The following is a 20,826-nucleotide window of genomic DNA, read 5'->3' on the forward strand; positions in this document are numbered from 1 at the left end:
AAAACACCGTTTGTATGGGATAAAGAACAACAGAAAGCAATGGATACCATCATTGAGAGACTCACTCATCCACCAGTTCTCGCGTACGCTAATTACCAGTTACCATTTAGGCTCCATACAGATGCTTCTTGTTCCGGTCTGGGAGCAGTCCTTTATCAGAACCAAGGAGGTCTAGACAGAGTTATTGCGTATGCAAGTCGTAGTCTGAAGCCAGCTGAAAAGCACTATCCAGCGCATAAACTTGAATTCTTGGCGCTTAAGTGGGCAATAACAGAAAAATTCAACGACTATCTCTATGGTAATACGTTCGAAGTATTGACAGATAATAACCCACTAACATTCGTGAAAACTTCTGCAAAACTCGACGCGACAAGACATCGATGGATGGCAGCCTTATCAAACACCATACAGGCTCCTGTTGTATTTTGTATGGTAACGCCAGACAATCTTCAAACAGTTGAACCAGCAAAAGATGTAGTACCAGACTATATTGTTGACTCCTTGTCTCTAAAATCAAAAGACTGGCGGAAAGCTCAACAGGACGATAACACCATTTCACAAATTACTACTTACCTGAAAGATGGTGTAAAGCCCACTGCTCAGCAGACTTGCACTAATGATCTTACAGTGAGAAAGTACCTGCGGGAATGGAATCATCTTGTACTGAAAGACGGAGTAGTATACCGCCGAGGTCAGCTGAACGACCAAGAATATCTTCAGTTAGTCCTTCCAACTCATCTACGTGAAGAAATATTTTTGGTACTGCATGATGATCTCGGGCACCAAGGTAGAGACAGAACAACATCCCTCTTTAAGCAAAGGTTCTACTGGCCTGGCATGGATTCTTGGATAGAGGAAAGAGTCCGACAGTGTGATTGCTGCACCAAGCGGAAAACCTTTCCTTCCGTAGCACCACTGGTCAACTTCACCTCCTCTTTGCCAATGGAAATACTTTGCATCGATTTCTTAAGTTTGGAGAAGTCCAAAGGCGGCCATGAGCATATACTTGTACTCACAGATCACTTTACGAGGTATTCACAGGCGTACCCTACTAAGAATCAGACGGCAAAAACAACAGCCCGTGTTCTTCATTGTTCATTATGGGTTTCCTTCAAGGATCCATAGTGACCAGGGAGCTAACTTTGAATCTTCCTTGATCAAAGAGCTTTGTCAGCTAGCAGGTGTCGCCAAATCACATACAACACCGTACCATCCTATGGGAAATCCTGTAGAGCGCTTCAACTCAACTCTTTTGAAGATGCTTGGAACGCTGGAAAACAGCATGAAAAGTGATTGGAAATCTCACATAGCTCCATTAGTCCATGCGTACAATATAACAATACTTCCAAGCACAGGATTTTCACCATATTTTCTTATGTTCGGGCGACATCCAAAACTGGCTATCGACGCTCTCTTGGGTCTTCCATCTCAAGACTTTAGTAGTCAAAACCAACATGAGTATATCAACAAACTCCGGGCAAAATTAGCATCAGCATACAAGAAAGCTGAAGAGACGTCAAAACTAGCGGCAGCAAAGAATAAAGAGCGACATGACATCAAAGCTAAAGCAAACAGTTTAAAACCGGGAGACCTTGTCCTTGCAAGAAACGTTAATATTCGTGGAAAACACAAGCTGGCAGACAGATGGGAGGATACGCCGTATATTGTTGTGGCACAACCAAATGATGATCTACCAGTATACGAGATATTAAAGGACTGCCGGAATGCCAAAAAGACAAGGGTACTTCACAGAAACCATCTATTACCTCTTGGAATGAAACACAGAGCATATGAAAGTGTTTCTCCAACGACAGAGGGATCGTCACAGGACTCAAATGATACAAATCTAGATGACACAGGAGATTCATCAGAGGAACCAGAGTAAATAGTACTGTTGTACAATAAAATCTGATACTTACCTTTAGGGGTTTTACCTTGTTTTTAACTTTTGGAACCTGAAAGAGAAGTAATCATACTTACCTGATATAGTCGCACCTGAAAGCAAAATAGTTTTACCTGAAATTTTATGGACGCAACCTTGCTTCTCTAGCTGAATGTACTTGAAACGAGTATACTTACCTACAGATCGCCTAGAATATGGAATAACAGATTTATGTTCTAGTATGGTAATGAAAGATACTTACCAGAGCTTCCTCTTCTGATGCATAATACTTACAATAAGAAATCCTGTTGTTACAATTGTGTAAATTGAAAGTGAAAAAGAGACTAACTTTTACAAAACTTTACCTGAATTATGTACATAATATATGAAGTATGAATGAACACTGAGTGAATGCAAATACTGTACTTGTGGATAGTTGTGAAATGAAAATGGATTTGTGTAGCATATTGCGTGCGATTTGAAATCGTATAGTTTACAGACATACTACAATAATTATTCAATTACATTTACAAGCACACATGTAATGATTCACAATATTCACCACAGTATTCACCTATGTATATTTCGTTTAAATACTTCGTTGTTTTTATAATGAGCACACGAGCGATATATCGGAAGCTACTTGTAACTTGTATTTGATCTGCAAATACTTGTTAATTGTTTACTTAAGATGTTCCCATAAATGTCGGGGACGACATTTTTGGAGCAGGGGGAGAATGTCATAGAGTGAAATTAAATGATCTGCCAATAATACTCCGTTGTTTTTACTTGTTTGTTGTCAGACTTATGACACGTATGGCGTTCCATAGTTCCAAAACTTTCTTTTTCAGTCCAAGGGAAATAAATCAATAATCTTCCAATATGAATCCTATAAATGAACCTATATAAAACGTATGCATGTGATCACTAACAACCAATCACTGCACTGGTCACTTTTTAAGTCAAATTTCAAGATGTCTGTTGCATTTTAAACCGCTCATATATTTTTGTGCATTTTTGTATTTCAACTGGAAGTTATACATTTCCAGGTAAATACTTTGACTTATATATTCTTTTATCATCGGTACATAATTGTATGATCGCTATTTGTAAACACATTATATTTTAACTGTAATGCAATAATGCTAAGCATGACTGATTTATCAGGTGGTCAATGTTTGTTTACATTTTTGACAGCTGTCATCTGTCATATCGCGTTGTAATTTTGACATTTGAATAATTTGTTGAATAGATAATATAATTGAATTATTTTTATTTCCAGGATACTGATACCGATACCGATACACAAGTATCTCTGTTTATCATCTTTATTATCGTGATCTAGAAAGAAACATTAAATCAATTATTACAGTCTGCAAACTTTCTTTTGGTTGTCCAATATTTAAAGGAACCCATCCCATAGATACCATGAGTATATCATAGCCGTGGCAGTACACCAAGGAAATATATATATATCTAAAACGATGAACTCAAAAGTTAATAAATAAATAAATAAATAAAGTGGGGCTACCAAATTTACATTTGAAGTGGCCATGTTTGTTTGTTTGTTTGTTTTGGGTTTAACGCCGTTTTTCAACAGTATTTCAGTCATGTAACGGCGGGCAGTTAACCTAACCAGTGTTCCTGGATTCTGTACCAGTACAAACCTGTTCTCCGCAAGTAACTGCCAACTTCCCCACATGAATCAGAGGTGGAGGACTAATGATTTCAGACACAATGTCGTTTATCAAATAGTCACGGAGAACATACGCCCCGCCCGAGGATCGAACTCAAGACCCCGCGATCCGTAGACCGACGCTCTACCTACTGAGCTAAGCGGGCGGGCTAAGTGGCCATGTAGGATTACTTTTGTGTAAGGCACGGTACTTAGTTCTAGATCCAGGAAGTTGTGATAATGAAGGGAACTGCCGACAGTTCCATAGTGAAACTATCAATGCTTTCAAATTGTAAGAATCAACCAAGTTATTTCGAAAATAGGAGAATGTAGGACAATGTTAGAATTCTTTTACTACAGGTTTACCGTTTTCGTAAAAATATTCGGATATTTGCACATTTTGCTTTCTGTATGCAAATAATTAAATGTGACTGTATATGATTCTGACATAGGCAAACGTTAGTAATAATTGCATTGCTATGACATCAGTTTTGGCTGAGCGAAAGCGCACAAGGACGATCTGTCGGACAAATGGAGAAACCAAACTGTATTTATATTTTTCTTTATCGTCTTCTACCTATGTAACACCTTCCATGACAAAAACTCTGCTACTTAAGTTACAGCAGGAAAGCATGATTCACTTTCTTTCACATTTTTTTTTATTACTTGTTATAAATATAACATAAAATACATGCATGTTTTCAGCATTGCCATCTTATCTATGAACCAAGTGTCTTATTCTTCTGATTTAAACGTTTATAGCAGGATCTCACTTTGTTTGACTGACGTAATGGCAAAAAACCATGCAGAAGTTCCTTCCGGTAAGGCGACTAAATCTTGTTTAAAGAATTCAGCACCCTCAAAGCGTAACCCTCTAGCAGATTGCCCACGCTTGATATGTACAGATAGAATAAGATTGCCAGTCTATAACAAAATATGCCCGCCTTCGAACTTAGCCTAATGCAAAGGGCATAATCCAAGGGTGCCCGAGGCAATTCGGTGATTATCTTACTTGGCCGAGATATTATGCCCAACATTGTCAGCAAGTTAGGTGAAGATCAGATGAAAACTGATCGACTTAGAGTGCGGACAAAACTAAATTTTGCGGGTAATTTAAGGGCAAAAATCCCAGAGTGCCTGAGGCGATTTGGCTGCATGGTTATTGAACTTAGCCAAAATATTATGCCCACAAACATTTTCAGCAAGTTTGGTGAAAATCTGATTAAAATGTTGGACAAGGCTAAATTCGCAGTTTTTTGAGTTATTCAAGGGCCATTATCTAAGAGAAGCTGGTGCGCTTTGGCTTGTTATCAAACTTGCAGAAATCATATGCCCACAAACATTGTCAGCAAGTTTGGTGAAGATCTGATGAAAACTGTTTTACTTAGATAGCAGACAAAGCTAAATTAATTTGCTGGGTTTTTTGTGGTTTTTTTTTGAGTAATTCAAGCACAATAATCCAAGAGTAACTGAGACGATTTGGCTGGTTATATCGAACTTGGGACGAGATATTATACCGACAAACATTGTCAGTAAGTTTGGTGAAGAGTGGATGGAAACTGTTTGACTTTAATAGAGAGCAGACAAGACTAAATTTGTTGTTTTTTTTTTTTTGTGTAATTCAAGTACAATAATCCATGAGTGCCTAAAAGGATTTGGCTGGTTATTTTGTAGTAATTCAAGGACAAAAATTTAAAAGTGCCTGAGAAGATTTGGCTGGTTATCGAACTTGGACGAGATATTATACCCACAAGCATTGTCAGTAAGTTTGATGAAGATCGGATGAAAATTGTTGGACTTAGCAGACAAGGCTAAATTTGCTGGTTTTTTTTAGTAATTCAAGCACAATAATCCATGAGTGCCTGAGACGATTTGGCTGGTTATCGAACTTGGACGAGATATTATAACCACAAACATTGTCTGTAAGTTTGGTAAAGATCGGATGAAAATTGTTCGACTTAGCAGACAAGACTAAATTTGCTGGTTTGTTTTTGAGTAATTCAAGCACAATAATCCATGAGTGCCTGAGACGATTTGGCTGGTTATCGAACTTGGACGAGATATTATAACCACAAACATTGTCAGTAAGTTTGGTGAAGATCGGATGAAAACTGTTCGACTTAGAGCGGACAAGGCTAAATCTGCTTTTTTGAGTAATTCAAGGACAATAATCCAAGAGTGCCTGAGATGATTTGGCTGGTTATCGAACTTGGACAAGATATTATACCCACAAACATTGTCAGTAAGTTTGGTGAAGATCGTATGAAAACTGTTCCACTTAAAGAGCGGACATGCTTTGGAAGCTGTCCACCCACCATTGCCACGAGTGTTCACATATTTTTTGCCCCGCTCTTTCAGAGACGGGTGTGTTATAAATAATAACTTACTGCATACTCGGATGGGACGACAAATATTATGAAAAGGTTTAGTAATAACTCAAAGTCAAAACTCATTGACATCTTTTAATCATTTCTATATCTTTATGAATAAAGTATAAAAATAGATATAAATAGACACAAATTAAATAAAATATACACGATTATAAAATTGAATAATTGCAATGATCATAATGTGGAAAAAATATGTTTTTTCCACAAAACTGATACGCAGCAAAGCCACATATGGATCATGCTAGGGAGTTTAAACACCCCTAAATGTTGGAACGCCATCGACGAAACAGAAGTATTTGAATAATCCTAAAGATAATATTTATATCAATTTAAATTTATCAATAATGGCACTATTTATAAACTCTGGATTAGCTAACTAAATTCTACCTATATCTCCATTACTAGTATTACCAGGGTGATAGTCTTAGTGCCGATAATACCTGGGTGGTAGTATTGGTGCTGATATTACAAGGGTGATAGTATTGATGCTGATATTATAAATATGTTTCTTCCACAAAATGATACGCAACAAGGCCGCACATGGATCATGCTAGGGAGTTGAAACACTCCAAAATGATAGAACGCCATCGACGAAACAGAAGTATTTGAACAATCCTAAGGATTATATCAATTTAAGATTTAGGAGTATATCACCAAAACACAGAAATATTTTATAAACGAACAATATCGTTACCAATACTTTACCTGACCATTACATGTTCTGCCGTTGTATCCCGCACTTAAAGTATTCTGAAAAAAGTTGTCCCCCTTTGAAAATGAATGCCATTTGTAAAGAAATAAAAATAAACAATTGCTGAAAACTGTCTTCCACCTTGTTATGTGAAATTTCAACACTCGCACGCTATTGCAAATGCATCAAAACGAACATGTGTAACAGTTCCTTGAAAATGGTGAGTTTTTAAAGGCGTTTGAAAGTCCGGAAGTGGGGCCCCTTTAGGCAGTTCTTTTCCGGAATTCAATGTTTATATCAGTATACTGACATTTGTTTTGTAGAGTAATATACACGCTATCATTACAAAAACTACAAAACAAGTGTTGGTATACTGATATTACACTACGTTTGCATGCTGTCATTCCATTAAACTTGTCCAATAATTTTACTGCTAAAACTGCACTAACTTCTTTGATAGAATATTCATCAATGATACAGAAAAAAAAAGCAAATATACCGAATAAACATTTTCAATTTAAAAAAAAAAGTTATATACATAAGACATACATTCATTTTTTATATAGAACAAAATAACGCAAACAACATCAGAACAAATGTAAATCTACTTATTTCAAGCACTTAAGGTATTAGGCCCGTAACAGTAATGTTTAAAAATGGCATTTGCTTGGTATATTCTTAGTTGACCGTGCTTCACATTTTGTTGCAAATTTTTAAAAACTTTAACTGTGCCGTTTTTCATAAATTTTATGTAATTTATGGTATTTCTTCAAGCTTAAGTAGAGACAAATTTCAAAGTGGCGGCCTTTATCAAGAACGTTTGCAGAGAATTCATTATACCATTATTTGTTTATTAAAGAATGATCAAACAATAATTATTATAAAACTAAAAATAAGTGTTTGTATCATTTTTCTAGGGTGTCTCAATTAAACGGATTTAATGAGACAGAATTCTATCGCCAACATTGAAAAATTAAAGTCGAATCCTGTGGGTCTGTTTTGAATTTTGCTCACTTCATTAAAAAATAACAGTGGAGCAGAAGTAAAATCTACTTACATTTCTTCCACAATATGTAACCTAAAAAATGAAGGCAAAATAGAGAACTTTTACCACACGTAACTCGGTATTTTTAAAGATGTCTAATTCTACCCCTTCTGTTTCAGAGGTAAATTCACTTTAACAGCAAGAAATCGCTTATCAAATGAATATTTTCTACTTCAGTACAATAAATCAATAACAAAAATCTGGAAAGTAGATCCCCCGGAAGCTTGAAAGAAGTACGGTAAAGACTTACTAGAAAAAAAAAAAAAAAAGAAAAAAGAAAAGAATTTTGGGCGCAGTGGGGCTGGAACCTACGCCCCCTGAAAATTGCAGTCAAAGTAGGTTTATGGTAGAAATTGAATACTCTTCGAAATAAAGATACTCTACTACGGGCCTAATACCTTTAAGATAAATTCATATATCTGTACATATTTCACGTACTTGTATGTGAATTCATAAAACTTTGTACAAATTTCACGTACTTGTATGTGAATTCATAAAACTTTGTACATATACATATTTCACGCACTTGCATGTGAATTCATAAAACTTTGTAGAATTCATAAAACTTTGTACATATACATATTTCACGTACTTGTATGTGAATTCATAAAACTTTGTACATATACATATTTCACGTACTTATATGTGAATTCATAAAAATTTGTACATAATTCACGTACTTGTATGTGAATTCATAAAACTTTGTACATATACAATATTTCACGTACTTGTATGTGAACTCATAAAATTTTGCACATATACATATTTCACGCACTTGTATGTGAATTCATAAAACTTTGTACATATATATATTTCACGTACTTATATGTGAATTCATAAAACTTTGTACATATTTCACGTACTTGTATGTGAATTCATAAAGCTTTGTACATATACATATTTCACGTACTTATATGTGAATTCATAAAAATTTGTACATATTTCACATACTTGTATGTGAATTCATAAAACTTTGTACATATACGCATTTCACGTACTTGTATGTGAACTCATAAAATTTTGCACATATACATATTTCACGTACTTGTATGTAAATTTATAAAACTTTGTACATATATATATTTCACGTACTTACATGTGAATTCATAAAAATGTGTACGTATTTCACGTACTTATACGTGAATTCATAAAACTGTTTACATATACATATTTCACGTACTTGTATGTGAATTCATAAAACTTTGTACATATACATATTTCACGTACTTATATGTGAATTCATAAAAATTTGTACATATTTCACGTACTTATACGTGAAGTCATAAAACTTTGTAAATATACATATTTCACGTACTTGTATGTGAATTCATAAATCTTTGTACATATACATATTTCATGTACTTGTATGTGAATTCATAAAACTTTGTACATACACATATTTCACGTACTTGTATGTGATTTCATAAAACTTTGTACATATACATATTTCATGTACTTGTATGTGAATTTATAAACTTTGTACATATACATATTTCACGTACTTACATGTGAATTCATAAAACTTTGTACATTTTTCACGTACTTTTACGTGAATTCATAAAACTTTGTACATATTTCATCAAGAATATATAGTAAACAAAAATAGCTACAACATAAAATTATAATAAACCAGACTACTGGCTGAGATCAAAATTATATGTAACAAGCGAATGAGTCCCAGTTACAGCTTAACAATTTTCATTCTGCTACAGCATCTTTTTGCTGTTAAATGACTGTTCCAGTTGTTCTATATTTTTAGAACACAGTATCATGGATCATTATTTAGAAATCCAGATCACAGTTGAATGTTAAATCAAATGCACCCAAGAAGAAAATATTCGCGTTATTATGTCCCTTTGATGTTTCTGCTCTCCAGGTTCGAGAAGAGTTACATTTCCTTGATCACAAAATTTTCTTTTACATGAAAATATTAAATGCTCATAACTCTACGTTTTTGCTTAAAATATTGTCAACATATCTATTTTTGAGAAATATATATGGACATTTGTCTTCATTTCAAAGCTTTTTAACTTCATACCTATGATTTGAAAAACTTAGGTACTATCTCTATATCTGTCTGTTACTCTAGTCTTATACAAAAGATTACTATTCATATACCTGTAAACTGTAGTAAATGGTTAATTGACAACAAATTATCACTGCATCTTGGCAAAACTGAATGTATCTTGTTTGGTTCTAAAAGAAAACTAGCAAAGGTTGACAAATTCAATGTATTTTGTAATGGTCATACCATAGAATCACAAAAATATGTTAAATATCTTGGATTGTGTATTAGTCAATGATCTTTCTGCTCCATCCACAATTATTAACAACATTGTTAAAAAAGTCAATTCTAAACTGAAAGTTTTGTATAGGCAAAGTAAGTGTTTAAACATGAATATGAGAAAGAATTTATGTAATTATTTAAAACAATGTCATTTTGACTATGCCTCTTCCTCTTGGTATAGTGGTATTTCAAAACAGTTGAAAAACAGATTACAAGTGACTCAGAACAAAGTTATCAGGTTTATCTGTGGTTATGATTATAAGAGGTCTTTGAAAGTGTCAGATTTTTGTAATATTGGATCGCTTGATATTGAAAACAGAGTCAAACAACTAAGACTCAATCATGTTCATAAAATTTATAAAATTCTTAATAACAGTTTTCCCAGCAGCATATTTACACAATAACTTTTTCTCTTGTCTCTAAGAAACATTCGTACAATTGTAGACATAGTGTTAACAGCTTTCATGTACCTCAGGTTGAAAGTTCTCCATCAACTACTTTTTATTTTCAAGCTATAAATGACTGGAATAGCCTTCCAAATAACATAAAATATTAAAAAAAAACGAGTATACTTTTAAAAAAGAAGTCAAAAAGGAACTCATTGAATGTATGAAAAGTGCTGAAAAGTCAGATTTTATTTTTATTAGTTGTATGGTATCATTTTATCAATATGAGTGCAATATTTCCTGATTTATTCTGTGATATGTATGTCATAATTGAATATAACTGTGATACTTATAATAATCAGTGAATTCTTTGATAGACAAATACATGTACCCGGTAACTCTTGATTTAGATTATCATTTATGCTAGTAAGAGTTGTCTTTCTTAGAACAAAGTTGAATTTAAAACAGCCAATATTTTGCACCTTGATAATTTTTCGCAAGGACCCCATTGGAAATAAGTAGAAATACTTTATGGGTTATCCTGTGATATATCTCACAAAATTTATTTTATTAATTATATAAAAGAGCTAGTCTATTTTTCCTTAATATCAATCTGAGATATAAAACATAGCTATTTCTGTGATATAATTGAATATATGTTTGTAATAATGTTGGTTTTTATAATGTGATATTTGTAATATTTGTATTCATGACATATATATTCACGAATAAATCTATCTATCTATCTACCATACAGTATGTAATTGCTATAATTCAGAAAGGAAACATAAGCTTCCTAGATACACCTCCATGTAAATGTAATATTTGTTAACTAACAGTCCGTAGTTCTCTTTTCTTGCACTGGAATACCAACCTTTATAATAATTATTTCTCTTGCACACAATTAATTTAATATGTAGAAATAAGTGAAACTTAAACTTTAAGAAGAGATATAAAATCAGCCATTGCATTCATTATGTGACTCCAATAATTTAGCAATACAAGTAGTTTTTACAAAGAAATTTTTTCATCTGTTTTTCACTCAAAGAGATTTTTCACAATCGTCTAAAACAAAAGGATTCCAATTTTATTTATTTATTATCAAAATCAAGAAAATTTAAGTCCTTTTCATTACTTGGTTACGGACACTTTTACAAGGTTATCGAAAAAATGTATTCTTCCTTTTATTTTTCTACAGAGGCTTCAAGTCATATTAAATAAATAGGGATTTTCTCTTTTAATTAGAAGACTTCATCATGAAAATAATCATATTTGTAGTATGAGGCATGCAAAAAATGATGATTTTGGTAACAACATAAAAACGTACCTAACAAAATTCCTGGCATTTAATTAAACTAATTATCTCAATTTAACACTTTAACATGGTTACCATAAAACTTCAAAATGAAGCCAATTCAAAGCTTTTGAAAAAAAAGTTGTCTTATGACAGTTTGCCTGAATATTTGAAATCCTTCTATACATACACAACTTTACTTAGTTACTTCTCTTAGTAGAAAAATGAGTTAAAATCAATATATTTACACAAGTAAAAGACAGACATTTCTTTTTTACCAATTAATTTAAGTAAAACAGTATGATTTGTCTCTGAAAATGAGTTTTTCTCACAGACTTTTGGGTATGATATGATTATAGTCCTGTAAATTTCTTCTGTCCAACTGCCAGAAATAAGCGGTCATGCGGTTTGTTACGCTGTGTGTATAGGCTAGCACAGGCACCGGAAGTACACGTGAATATTTTATGGTAGTGAATGTGTAGGCTACATCTGTGCTCTTGGCTTGAAGTATTGCTGTCGATCTTTATTAAAGGAAACTGAACCTGAAAAAAGACATTAAAGATATCTGATTTACAATAACATGTATTTACAATCATTTGAACATTTGCCTTACTGCGTATATGTAACCACAAAAATATGAAAATTGTAAGTATTTCAAAAAAAATTGAATTTTGAAAATCCGTAAATGAATGAAAAAATTATCAAAAATTAAAAATTCCGATCCCATACACAAACAATGCAAAACATTTGTTTTGCCCACCACTAGATAAACAGTTCACTGCCACTCACAGTTAATGTGTGACGTCATAAACTGGGGTAGAAAAAAGCAACCAAGTATGATGCATTAGTCATTGATTAATTAAATGTGCAAAAGATAGACAGTCTCGGAGACGTTTAGATAATGATAATAGATGTATGTACATTAACTGAAACAATATAAAGAGATATTAGATTATACTGAATTAAATCAGCAATTTTCTTAAGAATGCGAAAACCAATTTTGTGGGTACAGTAATGGAAAGAGTAGTGTTTAAAGTTCTAAATTTATTTTGATTTTAAAGAATTGATCTTCAATAAAATGGAGCTCTAAAATACCTATAACACCGTAACGCGAGATATAAGGTCATAGACCACTAATTCAAGAAAAGGGGAATTGTTCAAAATTAGATCATATTTATTGCGTTTAGATGATTTTGCTGTTGAGATAACGCGTGCTGTCATTCGCAGAATTCCAAGGGACTGGTTGGTGCCCGGTAGAGCGAGGAAACTAACGAGTCCTGGGGTATTCTAAAGATGTTATAACACGAAATACGCTAACGTTAACACTATTCTAGCATTAAACACATAAATCTGTTAAATAAATGTACTGTCACTCACACTACTATAAAGACCCTATTACCGGTATTATATACCTCGACCTTTTTGTTTGTTGTTTTGTTATTGAACGAAATCTTCAATGTTTATCGATATTAAAATGGAATTAAGTGAAGCTTTTATGAGCGCTATTTATAGATCTGTGTCAGGTCAAGGACTCATGCATATTAATGAAAGTAGTCCAGCAGCAATGCCGCATACAATACGGAAAGGTACAATACGGAATTCCAAAGGTGCAATACGGAACTTTTTCTGCCTGTTCACTTGTGAAATACAAGCCAAATGTTTTACAGAATTTATATAGGTATATAATAAAAACGTTGTTTTAACAGCACGTGAGTGCGAGAATCTCTCTGTTAACACATGATTTCTCTCCCAAAAATTGACAGGAACAGCAGTTTAATGTATTTAAAAACGTTTCACGAAATGGTTTCTCTCGCTATGCCAGTGAGATGTAAACGGGGGTTCATATAATGTGAAAGTAAAAAAATAATGTTGGTGTTCCATAATTATGTAAAAATGCAAACTAGAGTTATGGAACCTGCATGTCAGATAATGACAGTTAACAAGTATGTGAAGTTTCAAAGCAATCCCATCAGTGCAAACTGAGATACAAACTTTTATACAAAAATTTAATAAAAAATTTATAAGATGACAAGAGATCACAGAGTGATCTTGGCGCCCACCATTGAGCCATGTTTGATTGTTCCAACTTTCAAGACTAGCTCAAGGTCAAAATCAAGGTCAAATTTCATTTCAGTACACATCACTGTGCATGTGGTCCAAATTTGAAAGCTGTAGCTTGAGAAATGTGAAAGTAGGTCACAAGATCAGTTTCAAGGTCAAGTTCATTTCGGTATACAAAACTATGCATGTGCTTAAAATTTGGAGGCTGCAGCTTGAGAAATGTGAAAGTAGGTACTAGATAAAAATCAATGTCAAATTTCAATTCAGAACACAAAAATATGCATGTAGCCCAAATTTAAAGCCTGTAGCTTGAGAAATGTGAAACTAGGTCACTAGGTCAATCTCAAGATCAAAGTTCATTTCGGTACACAAAATTATGCATGTGCTCCAAATTTGAAGGCTGTAGCTTGAGAAATGTGCAAGTAGGTCACTAGGTCAATGTCAATGTCACAGTTTTTTTCGGTACACAAAACTATGCATGTGGTCCAAATTTAAAGGCTGTAGCTACATAAATGTGAAAGAAGGTCGCTAGGTCAAAAGCAAGGTCAAATTTCGTTTCGCAACACAAAACTATGCATATGGTCCAAATTTGAAGACTGTAGCTTGAGAAATGTGAAATTAGGTCACTAGGTCAAAATCAAGGTCAAATTTCATTTCGGAACACAAAACTATGCATGTGGTCCAAATTTGAAGCCTGTACCTTAAAAAATATGAAAGTATCTCACTAGGTCAAATTCAATGTCAAAGTTTTTTTCGGTACACAAAACTATGCATGTGGTCCAAATTTGAAGGCTGTGGCTCGAGAAATGTGAAAGTAGGTCACTAGGTCAATGTCAATGTCAAAGTTTTTATCGGTACACAAAACTATGCATGTGGCCCAAATTTGAAGGCTCTAGCTTGAGAAATGTGAAATTAGGTCACTAGGTCAAAATGAAGGTCAAATTTCATTTCGGAACACAAAACTATGCACGTGGTCCAAATTTGAAGCCTGTACCTTAAAAAATATGAAAGTAGGTTACTAGGTCAATGTCAATGTCAAAGTTTTTTTCAGTACACAAAACTATGCAAGTGGTCCAAATTTGAAGGCTGTACCTTGAGAAATGTGAAAGAAGGTCACTAGGTCAATGTCAAAGTTTTTTTCGGTACACAAAATTATGCATGTTGTCTAAATTTAAAGGCTGTAGCTTGAGAAATGTGAAAGTAGGTCACTAGATCAAAATCAAGGTCAAATTTCATTTCGGAACACAAAACTATGCACGTGGTCCAAATTTGAAGCCTGTACCTTCAAAAATGTGAAGGTAGGTCACTAGGTCAATGTCAAGGTCAAAGTTTTTTCCGGTGCACAAAATTATGCATGTGGTCCAAACTTGAAGGCTGTAGCTACAGAAATGTGAAAGTAGGTCACTAGGTCAAGATCAAGGTCAACTAGTGGTAGAGCGTCCGCTTCGAGTGCGGGAGGTCGTGGGTTCGATCCCCGGCCGCGTCATACCAAAGACGTAAAAATGGTACAAGTAGCTCCCTTGCTTGGCGCTTAGCATTAAAAGGGAAACTGGCCTCTTCTCTCATACCCTCGTGGCTTTGGATTCCATCAGGAATGAGGTGTCGAGAGTGATTAATATAAGTTGTACAACTTCCTTCACAATCGACCTAAAATAAATTATGTATAAACAAGGTCAACTCATGTCAATGTTCATCTTGCCACTCAAAACTATACATGTGGTCCAAATTTGAATGCTGTAGGTTATTGACAAGAAGATTTTAAAAGCTTTTCCCTATATAAGTCTATATGAACCATGTGAACCCCGGTGCGGGGCCATATTTGACCCTAGGGGGATAATTTGAACAAACTTGTTAGAGAACCACGAGATGATGCTACATAACAAATATCAAAGCCCTAAGTTTGTGGTTTGGACAAGAAGATTTTCAATGTTTTCCCTATATAAGTCTATGTAAACCATGTGACCCCCAGGGCGGGGCCATATTTGACCCTGGGGGATAATTTGAACAACCTTAGTAGAAGATTACTACATGATGTCACATACAAAATATCAAAGCCCTAGGTCCAGTGGTTTTGGACAAGAGGTTTTTCAAAGTTTTTCCCTATATAAGTCTATATAAACCATGTGACCCCACGGCGGGGCCATATTTGACCCTAGGGGGATAATTTGAACAATCTTAGTAGAAGACCTCTAGATGATGTCACATGCAAAATATCAAAGACCTAGGCCCTGTGGTTTTGTACAAGGGTTTTTCAAAGTTTTTCCCTATATAAGTCTATATAAAACATGTGACCCTGGGGCGGGGCCATATTTGACCCCAGGGATATAATTTGAATCGTCTTGGTAGAGGACCACTAGATGATGTTTCATACCAAATATCAAAGCCCTAGGCCCTGTGGTTTTGGACAAGAAGATTTTCAAAGTTTTTCCCTATATGAATCTATGTAAATTATAAAAATAAACAAAGAGCCATAACTCACTCAAAAATTGTTGAACGAGTCTGATTTTCAGGGGGACACAATTAGCGAACCAATACATCATTCTGACAAAGTTTGGTCAAAATATCCACAGTAGTTTCTGAGGAGATGTGATAACGAGAAATTTTAACGGACGGACGGACGGAATGACGGACGGACCACGGACGCAGAGTGATTTGAATAGCCCACCATCTGATGATGGTGGGCTAAAAAAGGGGCATTCAAATCACTCTGCGTCCGTGGTCCGTCGTCCTTCCGTCCGTCCGTCCGTCATTTGATCTAATATGACCCCGCCCCGGGGGTCACATGGTTTATATAGACTTGTAAAGGGAAAAAATTTGAAAAGCCTCTTGTTCAAAACCACAGGGCCTAGGGCTTTGATATTTTGTATGTGACATCATCTAGTGGTCTTCTAAGATTGTTCAAATTATCCCCCTAGGGTCAAATATGGCCCCGCCCCGGGGTTCACATGGTTTACATAGACCTATATAGGGAAAAACTGAAAATCTTCCGATCCAAACCACAAAGCCTAGGGCTTTGGCATTTGTAATGTAGCATCATCTAGTGGTTCTCTACCAAGTTTGTTCAAATTATCCCTCTAGGGTCAAATATGGCCCCGCCCTGGGGGTCAAATGGTTCATATAGACTTGTATAGGGAAAAGATTTTAAATTTTTTTTGTCAATAACCTACAACATTCAGATTTGGACTACATGTATATTTTTGAGTGGCAAGATGAACCTTGACACGAGTTGACCTTGATTTTGACCTAGTGACCTACTTTCACGTTTCTGTAGCTACAGCCTTCAAATTTGGACCACATGCATAGTTTTGTGCACTGAAAATAACTTTGACCTTGACATTGACCTAGTGACCTACTTTGACAAAATTTTGAAGGTACAGGCTTCAAATTTGGACCACATGCATAGTTTTGTGTACTGAAACAAACCTTGACCTTTACATTGACCTAGTGACCTATTTCACATTTTTGAAGGTACAGGCTTCAAATTTGGACCACATGCATAGTTCTGTGTTCCGAAATGAAATTTGACTTTGATTTTGACCTAGTGACCTACTTTCACATTTCTCGAGCTACAGCCTTCAAATTTGGACAACTTGCATAGTTTTGTGTTCCGAAATGAACTTTGACCTTAAGATTGACCTAGTGACCAACTTTTACATTTCTGTAGCTGCAGGCTTCAAATTCAGACCACAAGGATAGGATTGTGTACAGAAACAAACTTTGACCTTGACATTGAAGTAGTGAGGAACTTTCACATTTCTCAAGCTACAGCCTTCAAATTTGGAACACTTGCATAGTTTTGTGTACCGAAAAAGACTTTGACCTTAAGATTGACCTAGTGACCTACTTTCAGATTTCTCAAACTATAGCCTTCAGACTTGATGCACATGCATAGTTTTGTGTACAAAGAACTTTGTCCTTGAAATTGATCTAGTAACCTACTTTCACATTTCTCAAGCTACAGCTTTCGAATTTGGACCACATGCACAGTGTTGTGTACGGAAATGAAATTTGACATTGAGCTAGTCTTGAAATTTGGAACACTCAAAAATGGCATATTGGTGGGCGCCAAGATCACTCTGTGATCTCTTGTTTTTTAAAAAATGCAAAAAAAAAAATGGGAAACATTTCATAAATAATAGAATTATGGAACCTGTGAACAAGCATGTGAAGTCTCAAAGCATTTCCAGAAGTGCTTACATTACAAAACTTGAACCAAAAGTTGAAAAAGGGGCATTATTTTTTTTAACTAGAAATGTGCCCATAGGACACAGATACCCCCACTACATGACTAAGGACACAATTTTTTTCTAAATCAGGGGCCATAACTCCTATAATAATGAATGAATCTGGAGGCGAAACCCCAGGTGTACAATTGCACATGCTGACCAACATTCCTGTAAACTTTTGTGACTCTACGACAAATAGTTTTGGAGCTACGCGCCACACAACATTAAAATGACCAATTTTTAACTAAGTCAGGGGCCATAACTCCTATATGACTGAATGAATCCGGACGCGAAACCCCAGGTGCATAACTGCACATGCTGACCTACATTCCTGTAAACTTTGGGGACTCTAGGTCAAATATTTTTGGAGCTAGGCACGACACAACATTAAAATGACCAATTTTAAACTAAATCAGGGGCCATAACTCCTACACGACTGAATGAATCCGAACGTGAAACACCAGGTGCACAACTGCATATGCTGACCAACATTCCTGTAAACTTTGGTAACTCTAGATCAAAAACTTTTGGAGCTACACGCGACACCACATTAAAATGACCAGTTTTTAACTAAATCAGGGGCCATAACTCCTAAACGACTGAATGAATCCGGACGTGAAGCCCCAGGTGCACAACTGCATATGCTGACCAACATTCCTGTAAACTTTGGTGACTCTAGGTCAAATACTTTTGGAGCTACACGCAACACAACATTAAAATGACCAAATTTTACTAAGTCAGGGGTCATAACTCCTACAGGACTGAATGAATCCGGACGTGAAACCCCAGGTGCACAATTGCACATGCTGACCAACATTCCTGTAAACTTTTGTGACTCTACGACAAATACTTTTGGAGCTACGCGCCACACAACATTAAAATGACCAATTTTTAACTAAGTCAGGGGCCATAACTCCTATATGACTGAATGAATCCGGACGCGAAACCCCAGGTGCATAACTGCACATGCTGACCTACATTCCTGTAAACTTTGGGGACTCTAGGTCAAATATTTTTGGAGCTAGGCACGACACAACATTAAAATGACCAATTTTTAACTAAATCAGGGGCCATAACTCCTACACGACTGAATGAATCCGGACGTGAAACCCCAGGTGCACAACTGCACATGCTGACCAACATTCCTGTAAACTTTGGTGACTCTAGGTCAAATACTTTTGGAGTTACATGCGGCACAACATTAAAATGACCATTTTTTTACTAAGTCAGGGGCCATAACTCCTACATGACTGAATAAATCCGGACGCGCAACCCCATGTGCACAACTACACATGCTGACCAACATTCCTGTAAAGTTTTGTGACTCTACGTCTAATACTTTTGGAGCTAGGCGCGACACAACACTAAAATGACCTATTTTTTCAAAGTCAGGGGCCATAACTCCTACGGGACTGAATGAATCCGGACGCAAAATCCCAGGTGAACAACTACACATGCTGACCAACATTCCTGTAAACTTTTGTGACTCTACATCAAATACTTTTGGAGCTAGGCCCAACGCAACATTCTCGGAAGGACGGACGGAGTAAGGACGGACGGACAAGGGCAAATCTATATGCCCCCCGCCCCTAATGTGGGGGCATAAAAAATGCAAAATATAGTAACTGTTATTGAACCTGTGCACTGCATGTCAGAATATGACAGTAAACAAGTGTATGTTTAAAGTTTCATTAATTCCATTCACATCAGTGCCTACTGAGATACAAACTTCAAAAACAAAACTGTTACCAAAAATTCCTAAGTTGAAAAAGGGGCATAATTTTTTCTAAGGCAAAGTAGAGTTATGGAACCTGTGCACTGCATGTCAGTTCTTGACAGTAAGAAAGTGTGTGAAGTTTCAAATCATTTCCATTAGTGGGTACTGAGTCCAGCTTACATGCACATCTTTATAAAATAGTCGAAAAAGGCAAATAATTCTGTAAAAAGACAATAAAGAGTTATAGAACCTGTGAACTGCATGTCCGTTCATGACAGTAAACAGGTATGTCAAGTTTCAAAGTATTTCCATCAGTGAGAACTGACATACAAACTAACATACAAAACTTTAACCAAACATTTCTAAGTCAAAAAGGGGGAATAATTTTGTAAAAATGCAAACCATAGTTATGGAACCTGTGCATTGCATGTCAAATCATGACAGTATACAGGCGTGTGAAGTTTCAAACTATTCACATCAGTGGGTACTGAGATTCCAGTCTACTACATGTATAACTAACATTTAGTACATGATTACATACAAAATGTGTGACAGACAGATGGACGGACGAACAGACGGACGGAGAAACGAATGAACAAGGTAGCTACTACATGCTCTCATCACCCCCCCCCCCCCCCCCCTACATCCGGTGAGCATACATTGCACGGGAATTAAGTGTAACTGTGGTCAATTTGAAAACTGAGCTTAATTTAAAACTGATTAACAAATTTCAAGAAAACATTTTTTTCCCTACAGATGGCCCCTTTTAACATGACGGGGCTCAATTCTATAAAACTCTTAAAATAATTATTAAATCAAGTTTAGAATATAACAAATAAAAGCAAAGAAAATAACATACTTGTTTATAAATCCGTGTACAAGAACATCCATTTTTTATCCAAGAATTTCATCCAATGTTTATTACACTAACACGCGCGACTGTCACTATTTCTAATTATAATGCACAGGACATGTTACACATATGTCATATGTCAGTGTGTTGTGTAATGAGTTACAGTATTTTGAATGAATAATGTTTATATACACTGACACCATCAGTCTGAGTTTATGTAGTAACTTAACTTTCAACTTTTGTTTCAAACACAAACCACCCGATATAATCCAGCGTAACTCGGAAATTCTGAGATGAGCGTATATATTGTATAACGTCT

The sequence above is a fragment of the Mercenaria mercenaria genome, chromosome 15 (genome assembly GCF_021730395.1).
Source record: "Mercenaria mercenaria strain notata chromosome 15, MADL_Memer_1, whole genome shotgun sequence".
NCBI lineage: Eukaryota > Metazoa > Mollusca > Bivalvia > Venerida > Veneridae > Mercenaria > Mercenaria mercenaria.